We start from the raw sequence: 14,395 nt of genomic DNA, 5'->3' as shown, positions 1-14,395 counted from the left end.
AATGTTTATTTGCTATTTCTCAGTGCTGAAAAGGCCTTCAACAATATAAAATGGAGCCTGAGTTACAGCTGCTAACAGAGATAGATTTAGGGGAGCACGACTGGTCCGCCCACACTGGGCCTTGCTATGTTGCAAGGATCCAAGCACCATTTTTGTTTGTTATCATTAGCAAGTGTCGCAGATATTTCACATGATGTGAAAATTGAAAGGTTGAATTGTGTTAGAAACATGTTCCCAGGTCAAGTATTTTCAGGTTTGAAAACATGCTGGTATCACATTTCCCAAGGGGGAAATGGCCAATGCTTCTTTGTCACAGCATGCCTTTCTGTGGGCGTGAAATTAGGCTTTATTTCAACCAGGTCAAAGTCCCAGTTTGGCACACACACACCCCAAGCACTTTTGCGTACACAAACACACACACAGGCTGGGAGCCTCAATGGTGCCCCTCTGGAGGCTTCACCCGGGGCAAAAAACCTGGCTAGTCCCCTCATAGCTATGGCTCTGCTTTCTGCATTCTTCATTTCTTCTTAAGATTATTGCAAATGGTGGACTGGGGCTTCCTTTAAGACAGGCAGCCTCTTATTTCCTCTCTGTCTCCCTTTCTGTTTTATTTTCTCTTTGGCTAAATGCGCTGCTTGTCATTTGGGTCGGGCTTTCAGGTATTGCTTTATAATCTGTATACAGCGTCTTCGTAAAACGTGTTTACTTTTGGTGTATAATGCATGCATTACAAGTAGGGCATTGTAATTTACAAGGGGACCAGTTTGCCTTCCAAGTCTCTATGTGGGGGCATGTGCCAAGTACAGTTGGTCTGAAGCATAATTGGCAACCCAGACTGTACCGCTTCGTTGTCAATACAGTGATTGCAGCTTGCTTAAAAGGTAACCAAGCTTGGGCATGAAAATACTTCTGGCTGAAACAGTATGAGACAAAACAGAAAATCAGGACTTCCTTATGATGTATCTATTGCCAGGTTGCGCCACCACAACTGCTGGTGTAGGAGACTGAAGGCCGGATCGCTTCCTTATATTATATACTTTCTTCGCAAACAAAACTAGTATGCCAGGGAGATGTCTCTCGGCAAGCCTTTTGATTGATATGCTAGTTTCTTATGCGAAAGTGTTTTGTGTAGGGGAATAGTTAACATGTTGATTCTTCGCTTCCCTGCTTAAGTCTGAAAACAGCACAGGCCTGCAACAGATCCATCACATCAAATGTTTCTTTTGCTGCTCTGTTCATCAGATTTCCTAAGCATCACAGATGGATGTTAATTCTGCAGTAGGATGCCACCCTTCCTTTCATATTCTGTAGAACTGAAAGACCTCAGCCCATTTATCAGTCTAAGAGTTCACTTTCACTCTTGCATAAAACAGTAGGCAAAGAGCAATTTCATGTCAAAACAAGGCACGACTCTGTTCTTGTTTAATAGATTTGCCTAATATGGTCCCCTTGACGAATGTCTGCTTCTGCACGTATATCGCTTCTTGACTGCACTTAACTGCAAGAAACATTGTTTGCAAAGAGATATTATTTTGGTCTACACTGTAACATTCTTCAATTGTTTCCCCTCCTTCATGGAATAAATCTACCATAGGCTAGGTTTGGTCTGTACATTTCTTCTAGCACTTTATGGAAAACAAACTTCACCAAGTTAAAACTCTCAGCAAGGGCCACTTCTAGTGCTATTTGTTGAGACATAGATTTTGACTCTCCTGCCTTTTAAGATTCTTAGCAAAAGGTTAAAGGTGTAATAAGGTGAGTAAAAATGATGTAGAAAAATACACTGTATTAGGCAAAATTCATTTGCCAAAATTGTATATTTAATGCCAAAATAGCATCAAAATGTGTATATTGTGAGAAATTCACACTAAAATGCAGATAAGAACTTTTTTGAAATTGCAAACTAATGTGGAGAACTGAACTTAAAATGGGAAAAAATAAGAAACTGAAAGAAAGCATAATTGACAGATCTGCCCATTCCTAAATATGTGCCAGTTGACAGATATCCTATCAGGCCCATCTGTATGTGAAATTGACAGGAAACTGACTTTTTCCCAAGGCATGGATTTTAAAAATCACGGGAAGAAACATCTAAGAATGCTCTAATCACACAGACTGAAAATAAAAATAGAAAAGGAATCAAAGTCTTGCTATGTTCCCCTAGAGTGGTAGCTGTGCCGGTCCGTTGCAACAAAAGGAGTCTTGTAGCACCTTTAAGGCTAGCAAATATTATGGCATAACATTTCACAGACTATAGTCCACTTCATCTGATGGGTAAGTCTGGGTTACAGGTATATAATATAGATACGTGATGAGGAAATTTTAAACGGTGAAGTCAGAAGGAAATGGAATGCAGTAAAGTACAGACAGTGACCATCGCATTACTAACAGCGGCTACACACACACACACACACACAGAGAGAGAGAGAGAGAGAGAGAGAGAGAGAAAGAGAGTTGTTGATACAACACATAAACCTGACATTGGCAAGCCAGTTAACAGATGTAGTGCCTGTTCTAATGCAGTCCACAAGTGAAAGCACTGAAGAAGTGTAATTCAAGTGGATTCACACTGCCATCTCCCTTGGAAGTTCCTTTGTTGCAGTTGGTCACACACAAACACCCATCTTTAACAGCAGCTTGATTTTCTGAAATCACAGTGTGGGGATAAACAATGCCATTTGCTCCTGTCTGTGCACCAAGCTGCTGTTAAAGGCACGGCCAAAGTTCAGAAGTAACCAGTCCTCACAGCAGCTTGAAATCCAACATGCTGTCTTCTTTTAGAAGAAGCTACCTCTGCTCAGTTCTGAATCTTCTGCCCACAGAAAAAGATGAGACTGGCTGCACATTGTCTATTGGGGGATTTTTGGCAAATGGTCTGTAGGCACGCACACAAACAACACTTAACTGGGGCCACCGATAAGGCAATTGCATATGTTTGGAAAGTAGTTTCACAACCACACGGTTTCTTGAAGCTATGCTGCTCAAGGATGTTAATTGACCTTCTGTCAATATTGTTCACTTCTTTTTGGCATGATAAGGGCAACCCCAGCTGTAGAATAATCACTTGTCCTCCCTTCTCAGGGGAGCCATTCGATGACATCACCCTGTGCAATTTGTTCTGTTGCCTCCCTTGCTTCTGGCCTCATTAATCAGGAGCTCAAGATATCATTGGGGCAGATCTGAGAAGAGCTACTTCAGGTAGCCTAAATAATTTGGCAAAGGGTTTGACTCTAATTGAGATACTTTGCCAGTGGATTTGCATTGACCTCCAGCTCAGTCATCAAATGTCTCAGAGCATTAATTTGCAAATTTAGCACCAGATGACCTCTGGGGCCCACGGCTTTCCTTAGGTGCAGAAATGTCTCTGCAGCATGGGAATATGACACTTTAATCCTTCTGCTTTCATTCCCATAACTCTTGTATGTGAACTGTGAACTGGACATGACTTACCTTTAGAGATGGGGGATTAAATAATTCTTTTAACAATGGCATCAGATGGCTGGTTGGGATTAGGGTAAAACACATTGAAAATACATGTGTTGCCAAATATCAAAGGTACCAAACTTAATTCAGACATTGAAAATGAAACAGAATTTATTGTTTATTTGTATCACATTCTGTTTGTGCACAGGCACGTGGATGCCTGCTCTTCGTACACCAATTTGCCAATCTGATGACTACAAAGACATGGTAATAGCCTATGCTTGGAGAACTTGTGATATATCACCTGAGAGAAACCTTGTCCAAACACTCATTTCTCTAGAAGCAACACTTGGGGAAAGGGGGACATGAAATAGGACACTAAGCAGGCTTGAATATCTTTGTGTCTTTATTTATTTCAGGGTTTCTCAAACTTGGGTCTCCAGTTGTTTTTGGACTACAGCTCCTATTATCCCTAGCTAGCTGTCATGGTGGAGGGTGAACTGGATCAGGGCCACAGCATTGTCCAAACTGAAACCACCCTCATCACATACACACATGGCTTCCATTTCTCTCCAGGAGTGAAGCTTCCAGTGGCTGCAAATATAGCACAAATACTAGTGATACGATTGAGATCAAGTCTAGTTTGGCCCTTAGAGGCAAGCTCATTTATTGTGGCATGAGTTTTCACCATCAAGGAACATGCCTACAAGAAGGAGGCCACAATAAATGGGATACACACCCTTCCAATGTTACAAGACCCTTACATCATTTTAAATGGGTGAGGCAAGCCCTCTTGTTGCTGAGCAAAGTGCAAGCATCTATTTGATGCCTTTCTCTACCATTTTTCTGCATGCTTAAGCAAGAGAATCACGATACCATCTTTGAATGAATAGGTTTCTCACATCCAAAAGCCAGCATGAAATATAATCAACCCGTAGCAGCACAGAGCAGAACAATGTAAACAGCAGATTCAAAATAAAATATATAATACATGCACAATCTCCATACAGTCAACACTACATTAGCAGCCTGTTAAATTCCTTCCTTTAACAGACATGCCCTTATTTTGGCAAATGCCAGGGCAAATAATGCCCATAGTGCCCAAAGAAGTGAGTAGTATACAAATAAGTCATATCCAAGGTCAATCCAGTAAAATCACATCCATTTATTTCAGTGGGTCTACTCTGAGTATGACTTCAACCCCACATGCGCTTGTCACCCAATAAAAAATACTAGTTTTAGCATCCACATGTGAAACTTCAGGATTTATTGATTCAGAATTTGTTATTGGAGACAAGGTCAACTAAAACCATCAGCCTTTCTTTAAGGAACAGGGAATAAGACTCATTGAACTTAGTAGAGCTTACTTCTGAGTAGAAACACATAGGATTGCACTGTAAATAATTATCTAGCTGCCACACATCAAGTGTTAAGTGAGATGTATGCGTGTGAGTCCAGCTTAGGCGGGTGCTTCTCCTGTGTAGGAACAACTGTCATACACACACCCTACAGCAACTTGTATATGCAAGCTTTTTCATGTGCCAAAGACTTGCACAGCCCCACTAGCTCCCCTAGCCAAGTTGAAAGGCGTTTGCTGCATTTGGAGAGGGAATAAAGGGAAAGAAAAGGGGGAGAACCCTTAGGAGCTTGGGATGCTATAGCTCGAGAACAGCTGCTTTAGAAGAAGTGATCGGAGCTGGCTGAGTTTCTGCATTGCAATAAAAGGTATGACTGTAATAATAATATTCAGCCATAAGCCTACATTTGGCGCCAAATCAAAGAAAAGTCATAAACAGCACCTACTGCGTCATGTCATCCCAAGAACCACTTTCATCATTTCTTGAAACAGTGGGTTGTGTACAGCTCTCTGCTTCTTAAGCCTCTCCTGCATAACTTACCTGTAAATGGTTTTGTCCTGTGGGAGGAAAGGCTTTTGCATCGTCTGGTCGTCATGGTGAATGAAAGGATGGAATTCTACCCTGCAGTGAGGAACCATGATCTCTGTGGCTGAAGACAGATAAACATTAACATGCTTTTAAAAGGGGGGGTGTCTTTCCCTTATGATATTTCATATTTTTATGACTGAGTCATTTCTGGAAGATGGATTGAGAGGTATTGACTTTAAAGTAACAATTATGTGTTCTTTCCATTGAGGAGTCCAAAGGGTGGTTTAATCAGTCCACTTTTCAAAAATGTATTTGATTTGCACCTTTATCCCTATTAAGCCTGGTACTTCTGATGGCTGATGAAATCTTTGTGCTGGCTACACTGTTTGGTCTGCCTCTCATAAAGCTGCCTGGAGGAAATGCTCTTTGTTCAACAATAGGCTTGCTGTGCTTGAATAACTGAAGAACAATGGCAGAAGTGTGGGAACTATTGGGAAGTGTTCAGTCATGGAAGTGAAAAAAGTTACATGATGAATTTCAGGAAGAGAAATAATTGGCTATCACATCCCTCGCCATAGTTCCATGCAACTGGAAGACACTCCCAAGTCATTAGTGATCTATGGGTCTGAAGGACATGCTAGAAAGCACGTGAATCAGCTTGTTTGTTGAAGATATCCCCCCCCCCCCGCCATTGGCAGCAAGTTTAGGTGTTACATGGGCCCAGTAAGGTCAGAGTCAATGACAGGTCAATTGTCCTGACTTTAATGGTAGAAGGTTCTTTCTGATGTTCAGACCACATTCATTAGGAACCGCACATGTCTTTGGTTATTATTAAATATAAAAAGTAACTGCATTTTTTTTTCTTATATGACATTTCCCTCTCCCTTTTGTTGCAGTTTAGTCTCTTGTATATTAAGTAACAACCCTTTGAATATTGCTGTGAATCTTAGGGCACAGGAAGTGCCATCTAGCTCAGTGTTACTGGCTGCAGAGCCGTCTCATCCATAGAGGCCGGTGGCGCGGCGCGCCAGGGCGCAGGGCACCCCAGGGGCGCCCCCGTGAGCCCGCCGGCATACCGGGCTCCCCCTCCCCAACCCGCCCCCGCCCCCATGGGCAGGCAGGCACTCACGCGCCGGCGGGCGGGCGGGCTGTAAGCCGCCCGCCCTCGCCTCCCGGAGCCCCAGCTGGAGCGCTGAAGCGGCGCGGGGCTTTGCGCGACCTTCCAGCACTCCAGCTGGGGCTCTGGGAGGCGAGGGCGACCGGCTTGCAGCCCGCCCCCCCCGCCGGCTTGCAGCCCGCCCTCCCGCCGGTGCGCGAGCGCCCGTCCGCCCGCCCCTCATCCTCCGCCCGCCGGAGCGCGGGCGCCCGCTCCTCTCATCCCCCGCTCGCACACCCCCCTCCCAAGGGGCGGCCAGCGTGGGAGGGAGGCGGGCGGAGAGGCGGCAAGCTGGGGGCGCCGAGGGATCGCTGCGCCAGGGCGGCAGATCCCTCTAAGACGGGCCTGCAGACAGCCCTTCCTGCCAGGGATTGAGCTTGCAACCCTTTACATGTGCTCCAGTCCTGAGCTATGGCGAGTCCTCAGATCTTGTCTCCAGTTGCTGAAATCTCTTCATCAGCTTAGACCCTGCCTCCACTGGAACTCTTGACATGGCACCCTGATCCAATGTAGGCTTTTGGATGTGCTTTCAGAGGGAACCACTGGGCTCTATCCAATGTTATGTGAGCAGACCTTGAAACTTCCCCTTCCCCTCCCCTGCACCCTCAAATGTAGTCCTCAGGGTCCCCCAACCCTCAAGATCAGAATGCCCAAGGGCACACAAGGGGAAGAGGAGAAGAGGGAGGTTTTATTACACTAGTGGACATGTGTTCCACTTGCAGAAGGATGCTGTTAGATCCAGCCTGATGTTTTCTTCATGGATTCAGATGAAACAGATCATTTTGCTGAAATATAAATGATTAAGGCACATTTAAGGCATTCACAAGGGAGCAATGAATGTACAAGGGGCAGCATTACAGAGACGGTCTCTTTCCCCAACCTGCAACCTCTCTTCTGGGGAGGCTCTGGGTGTATATAAATGCTGCTCACAGGAATGCTAATGAAGGTTCATAAATTGAGGTGAAGCCTGCAACAGAAACGCCTCTCCAGCATGGACATGCATTGTTTGCTAATGGATGCCTCACCATTTATTTAATTAGGTGAAAAATGCAATTAATTTGAGAATTGCAGCCACTGGTGCATAAGCACGCCTTCAGCCTATTTACTGCAGCATAGTCCCACTGAAAACTTTAAGGTTACTGTTGCGTTAGATTTATGAAGCAATCAAAACCACTGTTTTGATTGCTTCATAAATCTAAGCCTTAATAATGAAAAAAATCATATGCATTTCTTCATTTTTTTGTCATTTGCCATCTGTGTTTCCTTATTTATGCTTTTGGGTAGGATACTAAAAAGTAGCATGTGCAGAAGTGGTTTTGTAAAAGTTGCTTTTGCTATTAGAAGAATGTAATTTGCAATTTGTTGTGTCTGCGGTGCATAGCAAATCTTAAATGGGAACATTTCTAGAATCAACTGATAGCAGGGAACCAACAGAATCATGTGACAAGTTAAAGACACAATTTATCAAGGCATCAGCTTTTGTGGGATTAGATTATGAAGTGCCATATTATTAGAAGCATTTTCTCCTAAACAGCACCAGGGTGAAAAAAAATACACCCCTCAAGACAACAAGCTGCCTCCCACTTCCTTTTCCTTTGTGGGATCCCTGAGTTTACTTGAGGGAACTTTCACATGCAAATCATAACAAAGTCATAAAGGGGAAATTAAAATAATGCAGCAATCCTAAACTTCCTTACTTGAAAGTTAACTTCAGAAGGTGCAACCCAAACCTGCTTCCACCACGGAACAGAGGAGCTACCACCATCTCTGCAGCTGAGCTACTCATGGTACCAGAAGATGGGGTACAAGGCAGATTTAGGCTAATGCAGCAATTGGCTCCAGATCAGACCCAATGCTGGTCAGCAGCTGTGAGAGCAGCTCAGGAACCAGTGGATTCCAGGGCAACTCAGCCCCACCCACACCCCTGTAACCCTCCATTTTGGGGCTGTTTTTTGTACTGATGGACCTTCTGCCTGCCCACACATTCAATAGGTGGGAAATGGATGTCTGTGCTGGCTGGTGGCAAGTCAGCAAAAGCATGTGGAGGGATGCCTTCACTCAGTCTAGCTGACCCAAACCAGCCTGGCATAAAAGGGGATTTGGCTTGCATCCTGACTTCCACATTTGGGGAAGACCCAATTGTACAATGAAAAGAATACTTGTGACAGAAACTGGATACTGTCCTATTGTGCTGGTACTGGGCTCCCTGTGACCCATCCAGAGTTGGTTGTGCTCCTTACTAGGGCTGAAATCCTGGAAGCACTGCTAGTGCATATGTCCTACTGGGCAAGGCGTGATTTGCTTCCAGGTAGCTGTATGGGACTTCCTGAAGCTATAGAACAGGCTAGTCATGATGACAAACTTAGGTTCTGTTGCTTTTGGTGGGATTTGCAAAGTAGTCCTGATAGCTTGGAAGTTCTTGGGTTTGGTGAGACACGATCCCAGTAGGGTGTGGACTTAAAAGTGGGATGGAGATTCACCAAGTTACATGTTTAGGATGGTAGCATTAATATGAAATATACTACTATTTCTCTTTCAGAAATCTAATATGTGGGACAAAGCTTCTGCCTTGGGAATTCACTTTGCCCCTCCTATGTTTTCCCCCCCCCCTGTGTGTTGCCTATTTCCCTTAACAGGAAGGCAGGCATGGGCCACCTCCAGATGGCTTCTTCATTGAGTATTCAATCCTGACCTCGTTGTAGGGAGGTGAGACAACATGGCCATTGAATGAAGATTCCCTCTGATTTGTTTTCAGGGAGGTTAGGTGATGTTGTGACAAAGCAATGGTCATCCCACACATTCCAGTGCATTTCCTGTCCACTTTCCTTAATGCAAAAAGTCTGAACTTTGGGGGAAAGTGATTTGTTGCAAAGCAGCTTCCTATCAGCTATAATTGTGCAACCTGAATGTGCAGGTATGGGACTGAATCCCACACGGAAGCCACAGCAGTCTAGAGGTACTTACGGCGGTTTCCCAATTGAAGAGAGAAAGGAGTTAACTTTTTATTAGTATTTGCCCTGCTTGAATTTTTCACTACCTTTACCCAAGTCCATTTGTGCCTTAACTCTGGCCTTTTCTCTTTTTGTGTCAAACTGAGCAGAATAAGAACCCTCAGAAAGTTGGCAGGAAGAAAAAAGCTTCTCTCTGTGCTAAAAAGAGAACACTTTCCCCTATTCTTCTTCACATGGCTCCCTACTCTCCCTAAGCTAGTTCAGAGTGTTCTTGTTCAAGGCACACTTCCTAAAGCCAGCCCAGGCAGCCATCCTTCTGAGCTTTCATGAAGAAAGGGAAACATCAGCTCAGCTAGGTGACTTTGCTCAAGCCCATATTCTGCCGTTATTATTGCTATTAGCCCCAAACCCTCTATCATATGACAACATTCTGTGCTGATATCCTGCATCAGAACACAAGCAATGAAAAGCGCTTCTCTCTCGGTTTCCCACGCTCTGCCCTAGCTATTGTTATAAACACAATTAGTTGGCAAAAAAATAATCTCTGGGATAAAGCCAGCTGGGCTCTTGGGACACCTGGGGAAGATGTGATGTTTGCAAAGAGAGGCTTGAAGACTCACCCAAGCACTCATCCAAATCCTAATAACTTGAAGGGCTTGGAATAAACAGGAGTAGGGGAGGAAATAATTACATTTTAGTAGACAAAATGAAGGGAGCCATGCTGATTTATTTGGTGGTGGTGGTGGTCTGGCATGAGAGTCCTGATACGCAAACTGAAACCGTATCTTTATTTGGACTAAAACACAAAAATAATCACAGAAAAGTGAGAGGTTTCACAGCTTCCTTACTCAGGCTTAATGTTTAACTGAGAGGGACATGTGAGCAGAGAGACAATCTGTTCATGAAAAACATGAGATGGCTCACATTCATATCTTTTGATGTGTCTTCTTTTGGGACACAAAGCCAAACCGTTTCCATTTATATAGATTAATCGGCATTAATCTGTGATTTTTTTATTAATTTTTTTTATATATGAGAATTTGTATTTAAATTTGTATTTTGTCAGACAATACATATTTAAGTATTATTTTATCTGAGTGAGACATTGTGAACCAAAATAAAGTTTGCCAGGCTGTCGAAAGATCAACTAGAAGAATGTAGACTTATCCCCACTTGCTTTTCTTCTGCTCTTTCCAGGCACAGCTTTAGAGCTCTGTTTCTGAGTGCCCTTTCTTTTGCTTTCAAACTTCCCCCTTGAAAACCCATTCTTAACCCTGAATTGGAGCAAACGGCTCCAATTGACATTTGCTCCAATTGAGTGCTAAAGAGTGGGTTTTCGTGGGGAAAGCTCCAGGGAGTGGGGGCCATGCTTGGCCACAGAGCTTTTAATTGAGGACCTGTGCCTGGAAAAAGCAGAGCAAGAAGTAAGTGTGGATAAGCCCCCCAAACAGCACTTTTGATTATGTTAAACTCAGTATCATGTTGCAAACTCATGTATGATTCCATGCCCACACTATGCAGTGAAAGAAACTGAGCATGTGGCCAAACCCCACACCATTTGAATTACTATTACCCCAAAAGAAGCCTTTGCTGTACTGTGCTATCATCTTCAGTGGTCCATCTGCCCTGGCTTCTCTTCAAAGCTAAGCCAAAGTTGCATCTGGAAAAGGAAGAAGCATCTGTTCTCATTCCCCTATTGGGAAATTGTGTCTGGTCAGCTCTCTTCATAAAATATTGATTTCACATATTAACTATGATTTTCAAAAGCAACTTCACTTGCATTGTTTTTCTTTTCATGCCATAAAGAACAAAGAGGAGAAGCTCTCATGTGCTCTTCATCATGTTTGCGAGTCAAAAAGGGGACTCCTTTAGGGAAAACACTAATTGTAGTACTTTTTCTGGGAAAAATCATTTCCCAGCACTTATGGTTTTCCATTATGAAACATAAACTTAAGCTGGAAATGTGGGCTCGCCCCATCTAGCTGAAAATATCTTTTTCGCAGTTCAGTATGACTTATTTCAAACGAATGCCATTCTGAAATATGACATACCCATGAAGTATTGCCAAGAGCTGAATTGGCAAAGGACTTTCCAGATTCTAAGCTGGTCTAGCCACTGGCAAATTGCGGCAAGAGACCTGACCTGGGCCTATTTACTGCATTGGACTAGAGATGGATAAATGCACATGCTTCCTCTTTGTCACTGCTAGCATGAAAAGGTCATTTCTTCACATTCAAAGTCAGCAGTGGTGCAAAGGTCTGCGCTTCATGAAGGAGAAGTAAGGAGAACCGCCACTCCTCTTATTGTCTCTCTCATTCCCTCTGCTTTCTTCTCCTCCACTCTGCCCAGCGGCTGCTTCTGTTGTCATTGCTGCCCTTCCTGCCCTGTTCCCGCTGCTGCCCATTTACTTTGAAATAACTTTGTTGTTGTTTTTTACCTGACAAGCAAATCTTCTGGGTGCCACTGCAGGATGCCTCCCAGCCACTTCACCCAAAATGCCTCATTCTGAAGAAGGTTCCTCTTGACCCTTTCTCAGAGTGAGGCAGCCACCCATGTTCAGCCCCCTGGGCTCTCACTTGTGGGGTGCCTCAGGGTACTGTCCTCTCCCCAAAGCTTTTCAACATCTACATGCAGCTGCTGGGAGAGATCATCAAGGGGTATGGGCTGGGTATTCATCAGTATGTGGATGATACCCAGCTCTACCTCTCGTTTAAATCAGAACCAGTGAAGGAGGTGAAGGTCCTGTGTGAGTGCCTGGAGGCGGTTGGAGGATGGATGGCGGCTAACAGATTGAGGTTGAATCCTGACAAGACAGAAGTACTGTTCTTGGGGGACAGGAGGTGAGCAGGTGTGGAGGACTCCCTGGTGCTGAATGGGGTAACTGTGCCCCTGAAGGACCAGGTGCGCAGCCTGGGAGTCATTTTGGACTCACAGCTGTCCATGGAGGCGCAGGTTAATTCTGTATCCAGGGCAGCTGTCTACCAGCTCCATCTGGTACGCAGGCTGAGACCCCACCTGCCCGCAGACTGTCTCGCCAGAGTGGTGCATGCTCTAATTATCTCTTGCTTGGATTAATGCAATGTGCTCTATGTGGGGCAACCTTTGAAGGTGACCGGAAACTACAACTAATCCAGAATGCGGCAGCTAGACTGGTGACTGGGAGCGGCCACCAAGACCACATAACACCGGTCTTGAAAGACCTACATTGGCTCCCAGTACGTTTCCAAGCACAATTCAAAGTGTTGGTGCTGACCTTTAAAGCCCTAAACGGCCTTGGTCCAGTATACCTGAAGAATTGTCTCCACCCCCATCGTTCTGCCCGGACACTGAGGTCCAGTGCCGACTGCCTTTTGGTCGTTCCCTCGCTACGAGAAGCCAAGTTACAGGGAACCAGGCAGAGGGCCTTCTCAGTAGTGGCACCCGCCCTGTGGAACGCCCTCCCATCAGATGTCAAAGAGAAAAACAACTACTAGACTTTTAGATCTGAAGGCAGCCCTGTTTAGAGATGCTTTTAATGTTTAATATATTATTGCATTTAATATTCTGTTGGAAGCCACCCAGAGTGGCTGGGGAAACCCAGCCAGATGGGCGGGGCACAAATAAATAAATAAATAAATAAATATAAATATTATTAGAGGTTTCCGTGGGCCCACCTGGGCCTTCAGCAAAGCAAAGCAAGGGACTAGCGGGTACCAATTTGCCAACACCCCAAAGCCCACTGCCTAATACAACTTTATCAAATTGCCTCATGGTGTGGATTGGCCATGTCCAAAGTTCACTTGTCAGTATGGAATCATTTGTGTGACGGCAACCCAATATGAAACTTGGTTCCATCCAGACTTCCCTCAGGATGTGGTGCCATACCTGAGTCAGCAGGAAAACCAAGAGCAAACACACAGGGAACAGGCACACAGGACAGTCAGGATTAAGAGCAAGACAGAACAGAGAAAGGCAAAGGAACCAGAAGGCATAGCAAGAGGCTCTAAGCGGGAACTGTTGACCTGCCTGCTTGCAGCCTCTTTCAGCTTCCTTTTATAGGGAAGACTGGGAAATGTCCTTGGGTAAACTTGCATTCCACGCAAAGCAGAACCGAGAAGCTGTTCTTGTACATTGCGGGAGGGGAGCGCTCAAGCAATTTTCCACGTGCAAAACCAGATTGTACAGTTGTGCCACTTTGGCAACTGAAAACTTTGCAACCTGATTTGGAACTGTAATACTTAAGTTGACTCTTCTCCTCAGTTTGCTCTTCTGGAAGGAAATGGTTGGCTTCGTATCAGGGGTAGGGAAAGCTTTTTCAGCCAGAGGGCCGCATTCCATTCTGGGTAGGTAAAAGGTAAGGCAAGGTAAAGGACCCGTGGACGATCAAGTCCTGTCAAAGGCAACTGGGGGTTGTGGCACTCATCTCGCTTTCTGGGCTACATGCCAGTCGTGGAGGAGCTAGAAGCAAAAGTGGATAGAGTAATAGATGCAAATTTTACCTTTGTACAGTTGGCTAGTTTCTGCATGCACACAGAGATATTATATCCTCCACCCAAGCAAGCAAGAAGCACTATCAGAGTTCAAGGACACATTCCAACAAAGCCAAAACACTCCGGATGGGAAGGCAGGAAAGAGATACGGCCTGAGGAGAGGAGTGGTGGTGGTCTGGGGTGAGTTCTGAAGTTGAGATAGAGAGTTTGGGTCCCACATTCTTCCATTGGGCCTGAAGTTCCCCACACTACTTTATACAAAAGGGAAATGTCTGTCAGATCAAATATAATGTATTGATGTATGTAATAGTAATTTTAAAAGAATTACAAAAGGGAAATGTCTAAAAATTCATGTCTTAACTTATACTGCATTAGAATGATCAGAACAACATTAAAATAAAATAACACTGAAATACACTTCATACCTTTTTACTGTAGAAGATAGAACCACTGATTGGTGTTCCCCCTTCAAATAATGTTATGCATTTTTCTGCTACAAAGAATGCTCTT

The sequence above is a fragment of the Lacerta agilis genome, chromosome 3, assembly GCF_009819535.1.
Source record: "Lacerta agilis isolate rLacAgi1 chromosome 3, rLacAgi1.pri, whole genome shotgun sequence".
NCBI lineage: Eukaryota > Metazoa > Chordata > Lepidosauria > Squamata > Lacertidae > Lacerta > Lacerta agilis.
This window is presented reverse-complemented; position numbering follows the sequence as displayed.